General features: G+C 44.9%; 1 long non-coding RNA gene across 2 annotated transcripts in view; it reads right to left on the bottom strand.

The window, feature by feature from the left end:
• The window catches only part of LOC121140000, a 40362-nt gene extending 30703 nt beyond the window's left edge, over positions 1-9659 (bottom strand). Inside the window, exon 1 of one of the 2 annotated variants that reach the window (XR_005876812.1) lies at positions 9198-9659. This is a non-coding gene — a long non-coding RNA (uncharacterized LOC121140000). The remainder of the gene's footprint in view (positions 1-9197) is intronic. The other variant, XR_005876811.1, reaches the window with a different exon arrangement.
• Positions 9660-23973: the final 14314 nt, after the last annotated feature.

The following is a 23973-nucleotide window of genomic DNA, read 5'->3' as shown; positions in this document are numbered from 1 at the left end:
GAGACAGGTGGATCTCAGTGAGTTCAAGGTCAGCCTGGTATACAAAATGAGTTTCAGGACAGTCAGGGCTATGAAGAAAGAGTCCTATCTCAAAAAACATAAGCTAAAAAAGAAGAAACAGAAAATATAATCATATTGGATCTTACTAGATCATACTCCACCTGAAATGCTAAATTCTTTGAGTATGAAGTTAGGAATGGATGGAAAACCATATCAACCTCCTCAAAGGAGTCAATGATTTTTCAGCCTAGCAACACAGAAGAAACAGAAAGGAAATAAGCTATTTATCCCCAACCAACTTAGAGAGCAGTGTACCTGGCAGCAATTTCCACAGTCCCCCATAAACGCAAGCCTAGGAACAACACAGAATCAAGGAAAGTACTCCTAGTGGACTTTGCGGCAGCGTCTGCATAGCAGATGCTGATGCTATTCTGATGACAGACACACCTCATAATTGACTTGAATTTTGCCATACCAAGGTCATGGTATATTTCTAAATAAGAACGGACAAAAAAAGCTGACTATATGAATAGAGTTTGTTTTGCCCAATTTAAGTTAACCTCGAACTGGCATTTTAAGCTTATTGTTCTCCTTCTCTATCTCCTTTGGGTATTTCCAGAATGTTTGATATTCTATTATATCAACATAAATGCAATACTTGTATTTTACTCACAGTGGACAAAGTAGCAATAAAAACAGTATGACTATCAACAAAATGGTTTCTGAAATGTTTTCATGATTCTTTTGCTATGCTGTTTGACATTAGGATATATGCCACTTGTTTGCTTATGAGAACACTCAGTCCATTTTAATTTGACTATGACATCAACATAATGCATTTTAAGTGCTTAATTTTATCTTCATATGTTCAAGTATTCCTTTGTAACATATTTATAATATTTACATGACTATAAGATGAATCTTTTTGGGCTTCAGAGATGTCCACTGGTTAAAAGCACCTCTAAAGGACTTGAGTTCAGGTCCCACTACTCATATGGTCTCTCAACACTATTTTTAGGTCCAATTCCAGGTGATCTGATGTTCTCTTCTGATCTTGGACACTGCATGCACATGGTGTACAGATGAACAATAGAAAAATATTCACGCACATGAAGTAAATAAATCTAGAAAAATAGTGATGTCAATTTCAATGCATTGCATCTTACAGCTATAACATTAATCATAAATTGCTGTATATATGCAAAACAGAATGAGAAAATTAGAGCACTAAACTCTCCATAAAGTTTTAACAATCATGTATTCATTAAAAATGTTGACAGGAGTGGAGAAATTGATATGAAAGATTTGTTGGAATCTACACAGGCAACAGAAATAAAAACAGACATATTGAAGCACATAGGGAGTACTTTTTATTGTGTTAAGCATCAAATCCATGGCAAATCAAGCAAGACCTCTACTACTAAGCCACCCTACCCTCTGTTATTTTTTAGCTGGAGGTAGGTGGGAGCTGTATTTAAAGCCTAACCTTCATGACTTCCAAAGGGTTCACTTGAAGATTTATTTAATGGGACATGTAAATATCCACTTAAACATTTTAATTAATGATATCTATCAACATCCATTCCCTTTTCAAAGCTGATACTTCATTCATGGCTTTTCTAGTAACTTCAGTGTGGTAGTTTTAATGCAAAGCTTCATTGGGTCAGGGTTAGAATGGCCAGATGTACAACACGATTCTACTATATTAAATGTCCAACGGTACTCACCCCCTATTGCTCTTTCCATTCCTCCTGTACAGCCGTATGCAACTAGGATACTTCAGCATTGGGCTCACCATAAGGGACACACACTTAAACATGTAGAGTTGAGGTAGTTTTCATTTACACTATTAAGTCACAAAATTAATATGCCAACTTCTGTTTCAGAAGAGAATTACATGTGTGTTAACACCACATCTTTATTTTATCATCTACTCTGTGATTTGTTGAAGACAGGCCGTACCTAATAAGGTCAGTCATCCATCCTGTCTGTCCATCTCACCCACTCCATTAAATGTTGTGGCCTTAATTAACTACAGCCACCTTCCCCCATTTCCAAACAAGGAACCAAAGAAAAGGGAAGCCCTTTTTTACAATGGATACTTTGAACAATGGAGTTGTAAATGTTAAAATAGTTGTCTCTACTAGAGAGTGACTACAGTTTGTTTGGTTTTTTTAGACGTTTCACAAAAGCAGGGTCCAGCCAAAGTTTTGATTTTCACTCTTTTGCAATTTTTAAATTGTTCCATTTTTAGTTTACTGATTTGTGTTATTAATTAAACCTTCTTCAAGATAACGCTTAGAAAAGAACTAGAGTCTCCCTAGAGATATTCAAGGTACGAGTCAAGCTGCAAACTTCTCCCATGGATCTCTGCGAATGTGAGACACACACAGTAGCTGAGTGGCTAGCCCCGTGTGGTATCTCTGACTAGACACTGTGCCCTTCCTAAACATGATTAAGAAAGCCTGCTGACTGACCCATTTAACTTGCCATACGTAAATAAAACACACCCTAATTTTAATTTCTAATTGGGTTTCCCTCATTTAAAAAAGACCCATTTATACACTGAGGACATATGGATTATGTCGACTGGCTAAATTCTGAGAAACACAAGAAAGCACCTAGTAGATTCCTAGACGCGCTCCCGATATAATCAGCAGTAAAACTACTTGCCTCAATTGGATAGGATCACTCCAGGGCTTGTGTGTCTTTTCAATCAGCTGGTGGCCCCTGCCGGGTTTAGAGCAGCAGAGGGGAAGTGGCCTGTGGTCAAACACAGGAAATACAAGGCATTTTGACAGAGCAAACAGTGTCTTCACTTCCCACAGGAGGCACTACAAAGGCTTGGGCCCTGAGGAGACAATGTGCTGGAGGGCCATCAGCCACCTAATCCTGTGTCAGGACCATTCAGAAAGATAAACACTGCCCTAAAGGACAATGGCATGCCTCCCACTGCAACCAGAAGACAGCTCCAGACTTGCTGAAGGTAGTGACATTCCACATTCCACATTCCGGGAAGATGCAGAATGGCCAAGGTGCCAATGTAGGAGGAGCAAGAGAGAAGTATGGCCTGGTGACCTGTCATGCATACCTGAACCCACCCTCCACACACACACACACACACACACACACACACACACACACACACACACACACACACACACACACACACGGGACAGATGAGAGGGAAAGGGCTTGAAAGAACAACAAAAACAAACAAGCAAACAAAAAACCACCCAATACATTTTAAACCAACTGAGGCATAAAATGAAGACTGAAAAAGGCATGAGCAGTTCTTTCCTTCGTGGAGAAGCTGTCTGTTATGTGTGAACTGCCAAGACAGATTTGGATCCTGCCCTACTCCTTTCTCAGACAGTTTTCCAGACAAACCCCGCTGTTCTGCAGAGGGACCTGGTAGAAGTGCCGAGTGCCCTTCTCTCCCAGGCCTCTTCTCTAGCGCTAAGACCAGAGGAACCCACACATGCCAGGATGCCCTGCCTAACTAGCTCCCCAGAAACACAACCCCCACTCGCCAAAATGCCTCAATTCTGGTACTGTTGTCTAAGTCATTTAAAACCAAAATGACTGATTGTAAATATTTAGAAAGTATTTTCTCTTCCTCTCCTGATTTTGGAGACTGGACACTAAAGCGCTGGGTCTCATCATTGAGATGGCACCAGAATCATCTTACCCCAGGACCTTGTTCAACGGTTACTCCTGGGCTCTACTACTCTCTCATTCTGGTCCCATTAGCCCTGCATCTTCATTCTAACAAATTCCCAAGGCAACTTTGATACCAAAAACTTCTGGGTATATCTTTGAAAAGCCAGCTTTGGGATGAAAATAATGCCAGAAGCAGTAGGCATTTACATGGCTGTACCGATGAATGGATAACTAGCACAATGGTCCAGGTACATCAGGACCTTCAGGCTTGGATGGATGAGGGATGGAGCAAATGAAAGAAAACAGACTAAGGCCAGGTAGGCGCCTAACCAAGTGCAAAATAGGATGTAAGAAAGCATTGTATGAGCCGGGCAGTGGTGGCACACGCCTTTAATCCCAGCACTCGGGAGGCAGAGGCAGGCAGATCTTTGTGCGTTCGAGGCCAGGCTGGACCGATAGCCTCCGAAACAATACAGAGAAACCCTGTCTCGTAAAAACCAAAAAAAAAAGCATTGTATCTCTCAGTAAAAGACCTCTAAAAACAGTGCCCATTCATACAACAAAGATGTCTGTTCCACTATGTTCATAGCAGCTTTATTTGTAATTGCCAGAACGTGGAAGCAACCTAGATGTCCCTCACCTGAAGAGTGGATAGAGAAAATGTGGTACATCTACACAATGGAGTACTATTCAGCAGAAAAAAATAATGGAATCATGAGATTCGCAGGCAAATGGATGACACTAGAAGAAACCATCCTGAGTGAGGTAACCCAGTCACAAAAAGAGAAACATGGCATGTACTCTCTCATATATGGATTTTAGACATAGATCTGGGGAGTGCCAGCCTACAATCCTATGGCCAGAGAGTCTGGGAAACAGAAACTTCATTTAGTGGCTGATCGAAGAAGAGGCAGACTCCCTTGGTTAAGTACTGAGCTGAACTCAAGAAAGCCAGTAACAGAGAGGGAGGACTGATGATCAAAGGGATTAAGACTGGGCTGGTTTAACCCCCAGAAACAGCTGACCAGACAAAGGTTAACTCTTGAATCCCAGGCATTAGCCTGGGAAGCCAGCATGAGACTGATCAAGACCCCCTGAATCTGGGTGTCAGTGAAGAGGCCTAGGGAATCTATTGAGCCTTGGGCAGCAGATCAGTACCCATCCCAAGTATACACACGGACTTTGGACTCCAATAGAACAATGTGAGGTGCACTCTCACCCTGAACTCTTGGGAAAGGGTCTAGGCCCTGCCCTATATGAAATGACAGACTGTGGACACCCCCATGGAGGGCCTCACCCTCCCTGGAGAAATGAGGGGATAACGGGGGGGGGGGGGGAGGGCACGGGAGGAAGGGAGGGAATGGGAGAGGGACCTGGAACTGACTTGTGAAGCAACCTTGATTCTTATCTAAATTTAAACTGGAAAATAAAATTTAAAAAAAAATAAAAAAAACAGTGTCAACTCAAAACTAAAATAATTTTTACCAAAGAATTCTGTATGATACAAGAGTGCCGTGATGTGGTCCACATGACGGTAGAGCACAAAGACCAGATATAGGGCTTAGGATATGTAAGTGAATAAAAATGTATCCAATTCAGAATCAAATAAACATGCCTGGGTTCCAAGCCAGGAAGAACACTAGGATTGGACTTTTACCAGGGGCCTAAATTTTAACCAGCTGGACCCCCCCAATACAACCCTATTCCTTTCTACCTTTGGAGATGAAATACTTGCCTTAAATGGGAAATTTGTACTTCCTTGTATGGTGCCAGCATACAGTTTCTGAATTGCTAACGACAGTCTTTTGTGGGGAGGGGTTAAGAAATGGTAGTTCAGACAAAAGAGAACCAGGGAATATGCATGCCATCTAGGGTGGGAGACCACAAATGGCCCAAAGGGAAAGCTACTAAACACAAATTTGTGAGAATGGATTTCTAGGCTTTTGGTTCACTTATTTGTTTATGAGCTTGCTTGCTTTTTAAGTTAGGGTCTCATTATGTAATACTTCAGTTAGGCCAAAACTGACAATATAGCCTCCAAGCTGGCCTTGAACTCTCGATCCTCCTGCTCTGCCTTCAAAGTCTTTATGCGTTTGGCCCATCAAGCCTGACGTCGGAACTCCTGTTTTTATCAAGACAGGGGGAGGTTTCAGAATCTCTCAGCACGAGGGGTTGACACATTAAAGGTAACCATCACAAACAACAATTCCATCATCAAAAACAGCTGAAGATAGGGAAATGATTCAGTGGGCACAAGCAATTGCTGGGCAAGCAGAGGACCTGAGCCGGAATCCTTGACACCCATGCTTATGTGCTAAGCCTGTAAGACCATGAATGCTAAGAGGAGCAGAGACAAGAGAATCACTGGGGCGGGCTTGCTGGCCTACAGCCCAGTTCCAGTATCAGTGAGAGACATGTGACAAGGGACTACAACAAAGTAATAGAACAGGTCTCCTGACACATTCTGACCTCTGCATGAGTACACACCTGCACAACCTAATCTGGTAAATCAATTAAATGAAACACACACACCAAAAAAATAAAGTGCCAGGCGGTAATGGTGGCACACGCACACCTTTCATCCCAATGCTGGAAAGGCTGAGGCAGACAGATCTCTGTGAGTTCCTGGACAGCCAGGGCTGTTACCTAGAGAAATCCTGTCTCAAATAATGAAAGAAAATCTGGGCGTTGAGGTAGGGTCCCATTATGTATCCTTGGCTGGCTTAGAGCTCGGTATGTAGGCCAACCTGGTGCTGAACTCACAGAGATCTGCCTACCTTCTGGGTGCTAAAGGCTTGGTAGCACCACTACACCTATGTTTATTCCTTATCCTTCCCCTGACCCTGGGGATGCCAGCAAGCACTCGGCAAATGAGCTACAGTTCCCAAACACCGTCCCAGCCTTGTCTTTGCTTTCTTTCTGTGGTGTGGGTGGGGGGATTGACCACGACACAGCCATCTTCCTGCCTCGGCCTTTGACTCCTATATATTTTATTTATACAGACCCAACTAGACCATAAATGACCTCAGAGTTGGGGCCAACATGCACAGGATGAGTAGGAGACCTGTACGAAGCAGGTATGACTCAAAAATCCAAGATTCTGAACATTGGTACCTACTAGAACGCCATGACAACGTAACATCTGTGACATCTTAATTAGTAAGGTGGGGATAGGGAGGGTTTCCTGCAAGAAGCCATGACAGAGTTCAGAGAAGTCACTAAAAAGGTAAGAAGCAAAAGGGTGATATTTTCCCCAAGTTTTGAAGGTGGCTGCAGCCAGGAATGCTGTGCGAAGTCCTACTGCACACAGAACATGATAGACTGAAGCCTGGCGTTGAGACCTCCTTGCCTGCCTCCCTCTGGAGATGAACGCAGACCTCAGGCTGTCACACAGGTGTTCTGCTGCTGAGTTGTATCACCTCCAGCACTGTCTCTGACTCTCTGTCTCTGTCTCTCTCCCTCCTTCTTTCTCCTTCCTCCCTCCCTCCCTCCCTCCTTCCCTCCCACCCTCCCTCCCTTCCTTCCTCCCTTCCTTCCAGACAGGGTCTCTCTAAGTTGCCTAGGCTAGCCCTGAAACTCATTCTGAAGCCTAGGCAGGCACAAAACTTTTGATCCTGCTGCCTCAGTCACCCGAGTAGCTGGGATTACAGCACTAGGCTCAGCTCTTCCGACTCTTCAAACCATGCACTAAAGGATTTTGCAGAAAGATGCCATGGTCTACATGGCCTCAGCCAAGATTATAGGGCTCCAAGCTTCGACCCCACCATGGAAACTAAACACACAAAGCTGGTGAGCACCAAAGACTAAGGGACCTGGATGAGAAAGTAAAGCACAGGGCATAGCGTCCTGGGAGGGCTTCCTGGAAGAGGCGGCACATGAGCAGACCCTTAAACCTAGCAGGGCGCTCTCGGGCCAGAACAGAGTCAAGATGGGAAGCACATGCTGGCTGTGGGAAAGGACTTAGAAGGCAAGCAACAGGGAAGGAGGGGGCAGAACCCATGGCTGTGCTAGAAGAAGGCTGGGTAAGCTGGGCCTACTTTCACGTGTACCAAGCAGGCAATTTCAGCAGGAAGGAGCTGTGGTTCAGAGCCTGGAATCTGGGATACGGCCCAGAAGCTTCCATGCTCATCCAGGAAGGAGCTGGTGACCCACGGAAAGGGCTGTAGTAGTCACCAAGGCAGGAGCTGTTGAGATCACTCCCAGGAGGCCAGGAATGTGGGTACTAGTGATGGGACCACATCAACGGGGTGGGGGGCAGTTATTGAGCGATGCATTCCTGAAGAGCAAAAACATTGCTTTGGCTTCTTCAGAGACAACTAATACACCCAATGTTAAAACTTTACACACGCTTCATGCATTCTAGGCTACTCTAGAAAAGCAGCAACTGCCAGTCTAGATCAAAAATCTTACAAGAGAATTAGTAAGTCAACATGTGATAGCCTCAAGAAAATTTGCAATCTGTTAAAACTAACAGTGAGGTTTTACTGCAGTGGAACACAGCAAGAAACCGTGAGGCTTTACCCAAAAGGGGAAGATGAGCAGAGTCCACTAAGAGGAGTGGGAATGGTTGACCTGCAGCTGCCCGCTCTTACCTCGTTTTCTGAACTGGGTTTCTCTCTAACTGAGAAGTGAGCCAAGTGTCCCTAAGAGGTGTCCTATTCTGGGTCTTGTCTGTACTGAGCTGTTTAGTAGAGTCCATGGCAAAAGGGAAGACAACCTTGGTCTAAGCAAGCTGCCCTCAACATATCCCTGAGCCCTGCGGAATAAGCAACCCTCCCACTCCCCCACCCCCCTTCCAGTTTTCTAGGTAAGGAAACTGAGACTGGGCACTCCAGACTGGGCTGCCCGGATGGCAAACTGTGTTCTTACAATAGGGTTGAAGGTGTGAGTGGCCTGACTTTCAGCGCCCTTGTCTCTGTGGAAGGCTCAAGGTCTGCAGACCAGGGGGCCGCACTACCCAGACAACAGGAAAGGAATTCCTGCTTTGGGGAGAGGGCTTTCAAGTACACAGGGAAAGTGTGGGCTCCACCAGTTTCAGGTCTGGGGCACCTGGCGGAGCAGACAAACTTTCGCTGCCCTTTGGCCATGAAAACACCCTCAACTCAAGCTGAGGCGCGTTGGCGGCTAGTGGTGGCATCATGAGACCTGCAGGCAGAGTCTCTTAGAAAGTTAAGAATCCCCAGTGGCGTAGGAAGGAGTAGGGTGACAGAGCTGCTTAGAAGGAACAGAGCGACAGAGAGAAAGTGAATGCATCCTTCCCTAGCTCTCCAGGGTCCCTTCCCCGGATGCCCTTAAGCCCTTGCAGAGCTGTGGACTGGAGGTCCAGGGCACGATCCATGGGCTCCGAAGTTCATGCGTACCGGGACAGCCTGGAAGATCCCAGTCCAGGAAGCGAAGCCCAGGGGCAGAGAGCCGAGAACAAAAGGGTGGGGCGCACAGCCCCCGCCCCGCCGCCATGCCACCCGCCCTCGGGAGTCGGACCCCGTGCAGCAGACGCGCCCCATTAGCAACACAAAGCCAGGGTCCGGAGTCACCTTTCATCCAGAGGGGGACCAGCGGATGCTCGCTTGGGGACCTTGAGGCGGAATGGGCTGGAGGAGCCAGGGACACCACTGACAGCAGATCCAGCATCTACAGATCAGAGGAACCCGACTCCCCTGTCTGCCAGCACCTGTGCGTGGCGCTAGCCCTCAGATAACCTGGAGCGCGAACAAGCCCTGGCCTTACACTCCTGCCACAGGTGTCGGCAGGAGGCCCCTCGGGCGGCCTGAGCCGCCCACAACCACTGCCAGCTGTGAGCCACTGAGGCCGGCGTTGACAGTGAAGAAGAAGGAACAGAGCTGCAGCCACCGGGCCATGGTGGCTCGCCTACGGGGCCCTTCTGCTACCAGGTCGCCTGCACCTCACTCCTACTCCAGAGTGGGCAGAGGCAGCCACAGCAGCGGAGAACGGTCCACACCGAGCGTGCGCAGCCGAGTTTAGCCCCGCCTCTCTCCCCAAGGTCCCGCCCTCAATCTCAGTTCTGCGACTTGGTCCTGCCCCTTTAACCCGCCCCTTCTGTCTTGGCCGAGGTTCTGCAGCCTCTGAGACTCAGGCTTCAGCAAGTTTCAGTCTCCTCACTTGAGGGATCTTTTTTAAAATAACTTATCAGAACTTTATTGATTAATGTTAAGACTATGAACAGTAGCATAACAAGAAAGAAATCTGGTACCTTGCTTTTGTTCATCTTTTTTTGTTTGTTTTTTTAAAATTTTATTTTTAAATTTAAATTAGAAACAAGGTTGCTTCACATGTCAATTTCAGGTCCCTCTCCGTTTCCCTCCCCTCCTCCCGCGCCCTCCCACCAACCCCCCCAAATATCCCCTTATATCCCCAGGAAGGGTGAGGCCATAGTCTGTCATTTCATCCAGGGCAGGACCTAGACACTCCCCCAAGAGTCCAGGATGAAAGTGCTTCTCTCACTGTTGGACGGGCGTCCAAAGTCCATTTGTATGCCATTGATAAGTACTGATCTACTACCCAAGGCTCAATAGATTGCCTAGGCCTCCTCACTGACACCCACATTCAGGGGGTCTTGATCAGACCCATGCTGGATTCCCAGGCATCAGCCTTGGATTCAAGAGGTAACCCTTTTCAGGTCAGCTGTTTCTGGGGGTTAAACCAGCCCAGTCTTAATCCCTTTGGTCATCAGTCCTCCCTCTCTTTTACTAGCTTTCTTGAGTTCAGCTCAGTACTTGGCCGTGGGAGTCTGCCTCTTCTTCCATCAGCCACTGAATGAAGGTTCTGTTTCCCAGAATCTCTGGCCATGGGATTGTAGGCTGGCACTCCCCAGATCTATGTCTAAAATCCATATATGATAGAGTACATGCCATGTTTCTCTTTTTGTGACTGGGTTACCTGGCTCAGGATGATTTCTTCTAATGCCATCCATTTGGCTGCAAATTGCAGGATTCCATTGTTTTTTTCTGCTGAAAATGTAAGCAGTCTGCCTCTGCTTCCATCAGGATGCCAGCTGTTGTCCATGGCTTTAATAACCTGACCAATGATGAATTCACCACACTGGTGGCAGCAGGGAGCAAGGAGCTTCTGGAAATAGTGCTCACAGTACTTCCTTCCCTCAAACTCATAGAAGAGTCCTTCTGGGAACTGCTGGAAGCACTGGGCACACACGAAGCACTGTTCATGGTACAGCTCGCCATTACTGTTCACAATCTTCTCGGCAGGTGCGCAGCCCCCCATTGCAGGGCTCACTCGTAGCGCTGGCCAAGGCATTGGCCATACTGCTGTTGGTTATTCCTGCCGCCAAGCCCAGCATCTCCATGGTCCACGCGGGGTCCTCCTGTGCCTTGGTCCCCAACACCGCCGTGGCCGCACCCTCTTCCCTCGCTGTCCTGGCGAGCTGCCCAAGCCTGGCAATTAACACAGAGTGTAATTGTCTTTCAAATACCTTGGATTAATTAATAGGAATAGCTGCACCAGATATTTTAAATAATTAATGGGCTAATTCCTTTTTTATACTGTTTCTTTTAAATGAGAGATAAGTTTACATGAAGTTCATATGTTATAGAGAATACTTCTTTCACTTAACACGATTATTTCAAAGAACATTATTAACTATACTTCCCCCTCACCCTTTTTGAGACAGGGTCTTATTATATAGTTGTGAAACCAACTCTATCTATAGACCAGGCTGGCCTTGAAAGAACAGATAGAGATCTGTCTTTCCCCTCACACACACATACCTGCTGAACACTGGGATTGAAGGTGGAGGACACACTGTATGTCCCACCTCTTGATTTAGGGCTTTGTCTGTGAGACTTCCTTTGACCAGTGGAAAGAATGTGAGCAAAAGCTCAAAATGTGTTAACATGATTGGTTTGCCTTTCTGGGCTTTGTATAAACCCATGATATCATCCCTGGGGTAGCTACCTTCAGCCTAAGTCCTAGAATAGACATGTGTATCAGACTCTAACCCTTCTTACAGGCTATAGTCAGCTGAGAACAGCAAAGCTCGGTCATATGCCAATTGGTCTAATATTTTCTTTTCAGTTTTTCTTTTCTTTCTTTAAGAGGACACTGACTATTTATTTATATTTATCCTATAAATGGTGCTCTGCATACAGACCAGAAGAAGGTACCAGATCTCACTATAGATGGTTGTGAGCCACCATGTGGTTGCTGGGAATTGAACTCAGGACCTCTAGAAGAATGGCAGCCAGTGCTCTTAACCTCTGAGCCATCTCTCCAGGCCCTTCTTTTCAGTTTTTCAAGACAAGGTTTCTCTGTATAACAGCCTTGGTTGTCCTGGAATTTACTTTGTAGACCAGGTTGCCCTCAAATTTACAGAGATCTAGGGCTAGAGAAATGGCTCAGTGGTTGAGAGCACTGGCTATTCTTCCAGAGGACCGGGGTTCAATTCCCAGCACCCACATGGTAGCTTACAATAGTCTATAAGTCCATTTCCTGGGAATCTGACATCCTCACACAGACATACATGCTGGTAAAACATCGATACACATTAAAATTTTTCTTTTTATGGAGATCTGCCTGCTTCTGCTTCCCAAGTGTGGGATTAAAAGCATGCATGGCCACACCAGTCTTGGTTTTGTCTTTTCTTTTAGATCTATTTATCTTTACTTGCAAGTGTTCATTGCAAAAGTCATTGGTCTGGTTCAAGGCCTCTGGTTTCTGCTATACTATAGATGCTGGACCCTCTTGGATATCCCGTTGCCTTGTATTGTAGAGATCCTGTAGCTTTGGGTCTGCAGGATGGGTCCCTTCATGCACTCAAGCAGATCATAGATGGGTGGATGTTGGGGCGGGCCAATTCATAACCCTGGATCTGGGCCTGGGTAGCTGCAGAGTTGGTCAGCCTGCCAGTTCTCCCTTGTCCTCACCACCAGGGTGAGCTCTGCAGCATTGTCCTGGATAGTTCACTCCTTCCAACAACTAGCAAGGGGCGGGGCCAGTTCTCCTGCCTTCACATTCTCAGAGTTGGCTCTCCCACATCTCCACCATCAGGGCCAGTTCTACTGTATTGCCAAGGCAAAGTTCAGGGACCACTGTCCAGAGTGCTACATTTGGTAAGGGGGAGGGTCTGCTCCCTCATCCACCATGAAGCAAGGTGGAGGAAGGGTATCTTTCCCTTGCCCTCACCACCACATGTCAGATAAAGGATGGGGGTGGGGAGTGGGAGGTGGGGGGTGGGGCTGGTATTTTCTAAGTAGGAACAACAAACATCTAGTTTAAGTCACTGACATTTGTGAATTGCTTATTTTTATTTTTTATTTTTCAAGACAGGGTTTCTCTGTGTAGCTCTGGCTGTCCTGGAACTCACTTTGTAGACCATGCTGCTTGAACTCACAGAGATCCACCTGCCTCCACCTCCTGAGTGCTGGGACGTATTGTGCCACCACTGCCCAGAAGTTTCTTTCTTTCTTTTTTATTTATTTATTTACTTACTTACTTACTTACTTACTTATTGGTTTTTTGAGACAGGGTTTCTCTGTGGCTTTGGAGCCTGTCTTGGAACTAGCTCTTGTAGGCCAGGCTGGTCTAGAACTCACAGAGATCTGCCTCCCGATTAAAGGCGCGCGCCACGACCACCTGGTTTTTCTTTTTTTAAAAAATTTAATTTATTTTTATTTTATGTCCATTGGTGTTTTGTCTGCATGTATGCCTATTTGAGGGTATGGGATCCCCTGGAGCTGGAGTTACAGACAGTTGTGAGCTACTACGTGGGTGCCGGGAATTGAACCCTAGTCTTCTGGAAGAACATCCAGTTAGCGCTCTTACCTGCTGAGACATCTCTCCAGGATCTGCTTTTTAGTTTCATAAGACCCCCTCTTGTTATTTTTCTTTATGCCTGTTCACAAAGTCCTATCCTGTTCCTAGAAACTGAATTGTAATCCTCATCTCCAGCTCTGTCAGGTCCAGGGCACCAGAACTTATGTCAAGGTTCTTGACTTGTCTGGTGTTATGTTTTATGAAAGGTGAGTGATATTGATTTACTTTCATTTTTCTTCATGTAGCTATCCAGTTTGATCAACACCATCTGTTGATGATGATGTCTTTTCTCCAATGTACATCTCTTCAACATTGTCAAAAATTAGGGGTTTAGGATTATAGGCATTGAGTGGCCTGGAACAGGAGTTACAGGTGGTTGTGAGTCAGTGTGTGGGTGCTGGGAACTGAACTGGGGTCCTCTGGAGAAGCTGTTAGTGCTCTTAACTACTGAGCAGAATCTCTAGCCCTCATAAGAATTTTGAGATAGTTTTATTTTCCATTTCTGTGAAAAACTGTGTAGGAATTTTGATGGGGATTACTTTGAGTCTGTAGACTGTTTTTGGTAGGTTGACCATTTTCACAAAGTTAATCTTACCAGTCCATGAGTATCAGAGGTCTTTCCCACTTTTGGTATCGGTATCTTTTCAATTTCTGTTTTCAGTGTTGATGGGAGATGGCATTCTGTAAATATGTCTCTCTTATTGGTTATTGACTAAAGCACTATTGGCCATTAGGGAAGCAAGATAGGTGGGACTAGGAGACGAGAAGGATTCTGGGAAAGAGAGGCACAGGCAGTCATGATGTAGGAAGCCAGAGGAGTAAGAATTACGGACCCTGTTCTCTGGTAAGTGAAGACCACATGAAAATATTCAGATTAGCAATCATGGGTTAACAATTAAGTCATAGCTAGCCGATAAGAAATCATAGCAAACGGACAACAGCTTCATAATTAATATAGCGTCCTGTGTGTTATTTGGGGGTTCAGACAGCTCAGTAGGGCCCAGACTAGAAGACTGGCGGGAAGACTACACATTACACAGTGTCTTAGATTTTTTATTGGGTAAGTCTTTCATGTCCTCAGATCTACCCCAAGATTTATCTGAGGCTATTGTAAATGGGATTTTTTCCTTCTTGTTTTCCGTATGTTTCATTAGTATAAAGAAGTCTACTAAGATTTTTGTGTATTGCTATGTTATCCTGCTCCTCTGCTGAACGTGTTTGTCAGCTGTCAAAGATTTCTGGTGGAGTCTTCAGAGTCTTTTATGTATACAGTTGTATCATCTACTCATAAGGTCCCACTGACTTCTTTGTTCCCTGTTTGTATCCCCTTTATCTCATTCTCTTGTCCAATTGTTCTAGCTAAGACTTTGAGCACTATGTTGAACAGGCATGAAGATAGTGGGCATCCTTGTTTGTTCCTGATTTTAGTGAAAATATGTTGAGTTTTTCTCTACTTAGTATGGTGTTGCTTCTGGTCTTATACCATATTGCCTTTATTGTGTTGAGATATGTATACTGGATCCCTACATATATCCTGATTTATATTATGAAGGGACGCTGGATTTTGTCAAAGGTCTTTTCTTTAGCTACTGAGATGATCACGTGATTTATATCCTTGAGTCTGCTTATGTAGCAAATTATATGTATTGACTTACAAATGGTGAAACATCCCTTCATTTTTTTTGTTGAAGCAACTTGGTCATGGTGAATGGTCTTTTTAATGTGATCTTAATTAAACTTATAAGTATTAAGAATCTTTGTGTCCATGTTCATCTAGGCAATTAGCCTATAATTCACTCATTCTGCCCCTACCTCCCCAATTCTGCCCCATCCCTTTGTTTGTTTTTTGTCTATTATGTTATCTGGGTAATACTAGCTTCACAAAAAAGAATTTGGAAGAGATATTTTCTTTTCTAGCTTACAAAATAATTTGAAGCCTATTGGTGCTAGGTCTTCTTTGAAGGTCTGGTAGAATTCTGTGTTGAGTTCATCTGGTCCTCCATTTTATTAAGCTGGGAAATTTTTTGTTTTTGTTCTTCAAGACGGGTTTCTCTGTATTGTTTTGGAGGCTGTCGTCCAGCCTGGCCTCGAACTCACAGAGATCCGCCTGCCTCTGCCTCCCAAGTGCTGGGATAAAAGGCGTGTGCCACCACCACCCAGACAAAGGTGTTTTTAATAGTAAGAATTACGATATTTCTGTTGACAAATGATAAGAATTATTTTGGGTAGGAGACATCCTGTGGAAAGAGTTCATTTTCTTATTTTAAGTTATGTGACTGTGTGTGTGAGTGTATGGAACATGTTCACAGGAATGCAGATGTTCACAGAAGTCAGAGGCACTATTCTCCTGGAGCTTGAGCTACAGGCAGTTGTGAGTCACATGATGTGGGTGCTGGGAACGGAACTTGATTCTTAGGAATATGTATGTGTATATATATAGTGTGTGTGTGTGACATCCCAGAATGATCCCAGCTGAGAGAGTGTGAGATCCTAGCATGATTACAACTCTAATTTTATATATAATTTTTAATTTAAATTAGAAGCAAGCCTGCTTCACATGTCAATCCCAGCAATCTCTCCCTCCCTTCCTCCCTTGTCCCTTCAACAGTCCCCCCAACCCCCCCAATCCCCACATTATTCCCCAGGGAGGGTGAGGCCCTCCTTGGGGGGGATCTCCAGAGTCTGTCATTTCATCCCGAACAGGACCTAGGCCCTCCCCTATGAGTCCAGGCTGAGAGAACATCCCTCCATGTGGAATGGGCTCGGAAAGGTCATTTGTACGCCATGGTAAATACTGATCTACTACCCAAGGCCCCAGAGATTGCCGAGGCCTCCTCACTTACACCACATTCAGGGGGTCTGGATCAGTCCCATGCTGGCCTCTCAGCCACCATTCTGGGGTCCAAGAGCTCCCCCTTTTCAGGTCAGCTGTTTCTGTGGGTTTCACTTGCCCAGTGTTGACCCCTTTGCTCATCACTCCTCCCTCTCTGTCACTCGGTTATAGGAGTTCAGTTCAGTGTTTAGCTGTGGGTGTCTGCCTCTGCTTCCATCAGCTACTGGATGAAGGATCTAGGATGACATATAAGGTAGTTGTCAACCTTATCATCAGGGAGGGGCATTTAAGGTCATCTCTCAATAAACTAGTAAAGAAAAAATAGATTCTTTTCTCATACAATTACATTTTCCCCTCCTCTACTCCTCCCTGTTCCTGCCCATCTCCTCTCCCCTCTGGATTCACTTTCTGTTTCTCATTAGAAAAGACCATGCATGTAAGAGACAGCAACAAAACATAACAAACTGTCATGTCTTCTTTGAATTGTCTCAATATACTTATCAGTCTTTTGAATCCTTTGTCTGGTAGCATTCCAAGTCATTTTCATTAGGTGCCATTATTGTGGAATTAGTGATTTGTGAAGGAAGTATATTTTCTTGGGTTTTCATGATGTTTCTGTGTTGTGATTTGCACATGTAGAGTTAGTTCACTGGTTGTGTTCTTCTTAAAATTTCTCGTCTTTTTTTCTCCTCTCATTGGTGGCATTTGCAATATTTAGTGAAGGATTAAGTCCTACAAGGGAGGAGATGTCCTTTCCCTCCATAAGACTAGAATTTAGAGCCAGAGACTGTCTTAAGTCTGTAGGGAAAAGGGATCCGTCAAAGAAACACACCCTGTGAAGAGCCAAAGAAACACACTTTAGCCCTGCAACCAGAACCAAAGAAATGTACCCTAGCCCTGAAACCAGTGCCAAAAGAACACACTTTGCCCCTGGCATCAGAGTCAGTGAAAGAAATGCATTCTGGCCCAAAAATTGGAGCCAAAAGCCTAAAAAGGACCAGAGAAAGAAACACACTTTGGCCCTGAAACCAGAGGCAAATCAGACCTTAACCCTGTGCTGCAAACTATCCACTCCTCGAGCAAAGCTCGAGCCAATAGGAGGTCAGCACTAAAATCTGACCAATCCCCACCCTGGAAGCCCTATATAAATCCTGTGTCTGTTCAGCTTCTGGCTGTTCCTGACCCGGCTGTCCTCTGCCACTCTGGGAGAGGGCAGCCACTCTCCTGGATTCTTCCTTCTAATAAACCCCTTCAATGAGCTTTGGGTGAAGATCTTCTTTTGCTGCTGCAGTGATGGAGCAGAGGCGACCCTGGGCAGGGCTGTAACACTTTTGCCTGGGAAACCTTCCATTGGTAGAGCAGAGTTGTTACACTCTGCTCCCTGCTCTCTTCTCTCCACTCTCCAGGAGCACAGCTGAACTGTTCCAATTTCGCCTGAGAAACCTCCTGCCGAGCAAACCTGCTATACTGGGCCAACATCCCCAGTTGGAAGGCCCTGTACTGCCAGAGCAGAGCAGATATACTGGGGAAGCCTTTCCCTGAGGCAAGGCTGTAAGCTGCTATGCTTACTACAACCTGTGGTGGTCCTTGGCTCCCGAGCTCCATGATACCTTTCCATCTGAGCTGTGTAACACTCAGTATTCTGTGGCTCCTGAGCTCCAGGATACCTTTCCACCTGAGCTGTGTAACACTCAGTATTCTGTGACTCCCGAGTGCCAGAATACCTGACCCACTCCTGTTCCATCCCGATCCGCGAGAAACACTTAAAAGTCTTCTTCTGGAAATCAGGTAGGGAAAATAAAGGAAAGAAAGAGGCTCATTTGCCATTGCTAGAACTTTGCTGTTACATGGGTGGGGAGTGGGAAGAAGTTAGCAGCCCTTATGAACGGCCACAGTCTCTATGAAAATTCCCAAGAGCATCCCCGAGAGGGACCTGAAGCACACAGCTGCCCCTCCAGACCTGAGTCACTGAATCAAGATCCAGGCTTTACAGAGCCCAAAGAGCCACGTTAGTTCTCAGCAGAGCATTCACTCCATCACTCACTTACCTACTTTGCTGCACAAGTTTGCTTCCAGGAGTTAATACCAGAAAAGCAAGGCCAGTGGACCCTGCAAAACAAGTTCTTTCCTGCCTGTTAAGGGAGACTGCAGCTATGGTTGGCACAAATCCTATGCAGCTTCTCTTTCTCGGAATCACTGCAGGGTTCTAAGGTAGAAGAGAGCTGTAGAATGATACAGAATATAGAAATTCCACACTTTCTGAACTCTTATGTTTTCTGATTCCCTACTTTCTAATTCCCCCAAAGATCCTGTAACTCTAGATATTGCTAGATTACTACCATTAATGTACGACTCTGAGCCTTGATTATTTCATCTGCGTAATGTAGGTACTAAACTACCTAAAACATTTTTACCACTACAAGATTTAGCACAGAGCATACAAAAATCAGCATGTACCAAGCTTCGAATGCAATGCTAGTTGGTTAATGTTAGAAACCACTCATCTATCTAAGCCTGGTGTCTCCTAAGAATGCTATCAAAGGGACCTGGTTTGTGTGGAAAACCAAGCAATTCTCATTGCTTAGTTTTGAACTGCTTTTCCATATATTTTTGGAAGCAGCCATCAGGAATCAATTATACCTTCTGGTGTTGCTGTATCACAACACATACATCCAGTGCTTCACATGCCCATAGGTGTGCTAAAGCAAGGTCTGGCAAGCTTTCCCCCAATTGGCTACCAGGTTCTGTTGTATGTTAGAGACTGGTCACTCAGAACACTTCACCCTAAAGGCCAAAAGTGAATGATGAGCTACTACCTGACTGTAAGGACCTGAAAACTAATACTATGAACTCAAAAAGGATATCGGAGGGAGGAAGAGGTCACAATTCTTTCGAGTGACTCTGGTCACATTAGCCTCTTCACCAGCCGGTACTTGCACAAAGCCATTTTCCTGCATATCCACTAAAGAGGCATTTAAAAAAATGCCCAGAAGAAAATAAAAAAAAGTGCCCAGAATGGAGCGTTACTTCTTTGTTGGGACTTTCATCCTCTCTCCAATGCTTGTTGCTCACAGGCACACACATGTGCACACACACACACACACACACACACACACACACACACTGTTTCGTTCATAATAATTGTCCTGTGCATTCTCATAGAAAAAAAATAGTTACAAATTTCTTTATTTTGCTTTGGAAGTGATCAGATCTGGTTGGTAATTGCCTGCATGACCAAGAGCCATTTCCTTCAAGGTTAAACAAACTTTGACTTCACTCAGCCAGGCCCGTTTTAAATATCACCTAAAGGGAATAGCTCTAAGTACAACAGGAAACATATTTCCCGATAGGAAACAAAGACAAGAAACTGATTTGCTCATGTCTCAAAATGCATGTCATCTCAAGGAAAAGTGGACGCCTTATTCCTTTATCCATTGCACCCTCTATCCTTTGCTCCCATTTACTCACAAACTTCAAAACACACAAACACACACACACACACACACACACACACGCACGCACGCACGCACGCACGCACGCAGGTACCTCACAAAAAATAAGGAAGCGCTCAAAAAATCTTGTTTCTGAGTTCCCTATGAAAAAGGGCTAAAACTTCTTTTTGCTTTTTCGTTTGTTTATTTGTTTTTGTTTTTTCGAGGCTGGCCTGGAACTCATTGATGGAACTTTTTATAGTGATGTTTTATCATAAAATTTTAAAAAATTATAGCACAGTCAAACAGGAAGCAAAGGTCCTCTTACACTTTGCCTGGGGAAAAATAGACATCAGAAATATATCCTTTAGAAAGTAGTATACTGTCAGACAAATGCTAGATTTGTGGAGACCGACTGATCAAATTGGGGATGTCAGGAATTCAGACAGGCATTTACAGACCTTTCATGCATCTCACACTCAAAATTTGGTGCCTGATGTTGGTAAAGCTATGAAGTGTACTCTTTGGCCACTGGGTCCCATTTAAGGACCATGCACCTGCATTACCTGATTCAGGGATTTCATTCAAGAGCCCTCTTACTCCATCAGTTATGCTGTATACAGCTGTGTTGTAGCCAAATGCCAGATGACAGAAGCTGTCCTCCTTCCTTGAAAAATGTGCTACTTCCAGTAATATAAAAACTGGAAGTTAGAGAGTTTGTTCCCATTAGTCTACACTAAACAAGAATCTGGTTCCCTGGGGAGCCTCTCCAATTAAACAATAAAAGTATAAAATGTTTGGAGACACTGCGAATCACTCAGCTCTAGGCCATTGTCCTTTACAATTCTCTCTTAATCATCCTGAAGTGATAAACCGGACAGGGAAAAATGAAACATGCCCTGAGATACTTTGAAATCAGAGAAACTTCAGGTTTGCATGTGTGCTTTCTGAGGACCAGAAGATTGCCCAGACATTAAGAGTGACCACATGACCACACTTTCCAGGTCACAGGACCCACCAAGTCACCTTCCTGGGCTCACTGTGATTAAGTTGCTTGCTTGCTAAACAGCAACGGAAGACTGGGTGTCTGGAGTGGGGTCTCACTTTTCAAGCTGCTAAACTTCTCTTGGTTGGAGCTTGAGATTGTTGACTACAACGTTGCACTTTAAAGTCAATCCACACCTCCTTCTGTTTGTTCAGTCCTTGGGAGGCACTGCTCCCCCACATCCCTCCCTCTAAGTATGCCAGCCCTAAGGTCTGAGAAGGACACAATCAGGCAGTGATGTGAAGGGAGACCCAGGAAGGATGTCCTCCCAGCACCCTGAGGCCCTAGGCTGAAATCATGTCACTGTGCTTTCAGGGCTGACCTTGAGTCAAAGCAGGTTGAAATTGCAAGGAAGAAGATGCCAGCAGGGACAGTTCTTGGAAGTAGCAAGTTTTGCTCCTCCCACTGCTGGAAAGAACTCCAAGTTCTCTTGTGCAGTTCACTTGTGCCTCGACCCTAGACAGAGCAACCTCTGGGATCCCAGCAGAGCTGCTGAGGGCATCTTTGACGTGGAGGAGCTAGACCTGAGACTCGCCTGGCATTCCCATCATGGGCACCCAGAGACCCCCTGCTGCTTCTTGCCTACCAGGTAAATTCCCCAGCCTTTCTCACTAGGCTGTCTCTTTTCTTTGGGTGCCTTCTGCAAAAACATTCCTTATAGGCTCCATCATTCCTCTAAGATGTCATTAGTCAAGTCCTTCAGATCAGGATTCAGCTGAAGACATGCTTGCTGCATGTTCCTTCCTGGAAACTCTGGCAGAGGTCCTGATATCACTTCTTCCTAGAGCAGTGGTTTGAACCCTGTAGCTTGTGACCCCTTTGGAAAACTTGTATCTCCAAAACTATTACACTACAATTCATAATGGGAGCAAAATTATAGTTATGAAGTAGAAACAGTTTCATGGTTGGGGTCACCACAACATGAGGAACTGTATGAAAGCATCACATCATTAGGAAGGTTGAGAACCACTGGCCTGCCCTTTGAAGTAGAATGAGTGTTCCTCAAAATGAATGAAGACTAAAAGTAGCTTGTCTGTTGAGGGAATACATAAAGCGCCAGTAAACTCCTGCCTCTGCCTCTGCCTCCATCAGTTACTGGATGCAGGTTCTATGATGACAATTAAAGTAGTCATCAATCTGGCTGCATGGGAAGGCGAGTTCAGGCACACTCTCCATTATTGCTAGGAATCTTAGCTGGGGCCATCCTTGTGGATTCCTGGGAATTTCCCTAGCACCATGTTTCTCCCTAACACTATAATGGCTCCCTATATCAAGATACCTCTTTCCTTGCTCTCCCTCCCTATCCCTTCCCCCCTTTACCATCCCATTCTCTATTGTTCTCCCCTTCCTATCCTCCCCTCCCCCTTCCCTTCCTCCCTGCTTTACTCTGGAGATCTTGTCTATTTACCCTCCCCAGGGAGATCCATGTATGTCTCTCTTAGGGTCCTCCTTGTTACCTAGCTTCTCTGGGATTGTGGACTGTAGTCTGGTTATCCTTTGCTTTATGTCTAATATCCACTTATATGTGAGTACGTACAATGTTTGTCTCTCTGGGTCTGGGTTATCTCATTCGGGATAATTTTTTCTCGTTCCACTCATTTGCCTGAAAATTTCAATATGTCATTGTTTTTTACCATGAGTAAAACTCCATTGTGTAAGATCCACAGCTAAGCACTGGGCTGAGCTCCCAGAGTCTAGTGGAAGAGAGGGTAGAGTGATAATAGGAGCAAAGAGATCAAGACCATGCTGGGAAACCCACAGAAACAGCTGACACGAGCTAATGCAAGCTCACTGACTCTGGACTGACAGCTGGGGACCCTGCATAGTGCAGAACTAGGCCCTCTGAATGTGGGTGACGGTTGTGTGACTTGTGGCAGTGGGACCATGATTTATCACTAGTACATGAAGTGGCTTTTTTTTTTTGGAGCCCATTCACTGTGGAGAGATACCTTGCTCAGCCTAAATACACGGGGGACGGCCTTGATCCTGACTCAAAGTGATGGTTATAGACATTATTGATTCCCCATGGGAGGCCTCACCATCTCTGAGGAGTGGAAGGAGTGGGTTGGGGAGAGTGGGAGGCGGGGGAACTGGGATTGTTATGTAAAATTAAAAGAGGATTGTTTTAACAAATTCCTGCCTCTGTATTGTGACAGAAGACCCTGAAGCAGAGACAGATTATTAAATTAGGAATGTCAAAGTAAGTTTAGAGAGCCTGGGTGGAAGAAGCCCAGCTGAAAAGTGTGAACTGTGGCTAACATGGAAGACTGCTGGCTGCCTGCTTAATATTGAGAGGTGACCCTGGCTGAAGTCTATGAACAATGATACCTTCTTCCCAGGCTCTTCCCAAAGGAGTCCTGGCTAGATGAGCCAGATAGATTTTTTTGTTGTTGTTTTCAGGTTTTTGTTTGTTTGTTTTTTGGTTTTTGTTGTTTTTTTTTCCCGAGCTCCTTTGTACTCATTTGAGTCCACAATTCGCAGCAGGTTTGTTCAAAGGATGTCTTTTATTCGTTCATGTTACTCTCAAGAGACCTTGAGTTTAGATACAGCAACTATAACACACACAGCCACACACACACACACTCATCCTTCCCATAAAAGGATACACACAATATGCACTTCTGTTCAGACTAGTAAAAGATAATATAGAAAATGCTCAATAGTGAGAGGGAAATTACAGAGGTTACTGTAGATTCGGCACAATGCATTCCTTCATTCCCAGATCTTTCACCTATTACTGAAAGAGCAATGGGTATGTAGAAAGGGCAGAAAAAGAGAAATGTGGGAAAATGAAATATAAAATATACTAGGAGAGAGAGAATAATACAGAGGAAAAGAAGAAAGACAGCCAGAAATTAAGAGACATAAAGAATCATGATGAAGAAACCTCAAACACATGAGAAATAACAGTGAGATAGAGAAAAACAAATATACAGAAACAGAAAGGGACAATGACACATAAAGAAAGGGAGTAGAGACCCAATGAATACTCTTTCAGTGAGTATGGTATCCTTAAGGCTGCTTTCTTGCTTCTGGAGAGCTTGAGGAATAAAATGGAAGTCTTCAAACTGACACATTGCCCTCAAGGCTGTTACAGGACCTCCTGCTGCCTCTATAGTTGTGACTTGAGTTAATCAGAACAATTTCCACACAAGACAACAAATTTACATCAGATAAACACACCATCACATTAATAAAAAGTTTCACTCATGGGC

Source organism: Mesocricetus auratus, unplaced genomic scaffold (genome assembly GCF_017639785.1).
Source record: "Mesocricetus auratus isolate SY011 unplaced genomic scaffold, BCM_Maur_2.0 Super-Scaffold_100003, whole genome shotgun sequence".
Classification (NCBI taxonomy): Eukaryota; Metazoa; Chordata; class Mammalia; order Rodentia; family Cricetidae; genus Mesocricetus; species Mesocricetus auratus.
The sequence above is the reverse complement of the archived record's forward strand: the minus strand, read 5'-3'. Positions and strand labels throughout refer to the sequence as shown.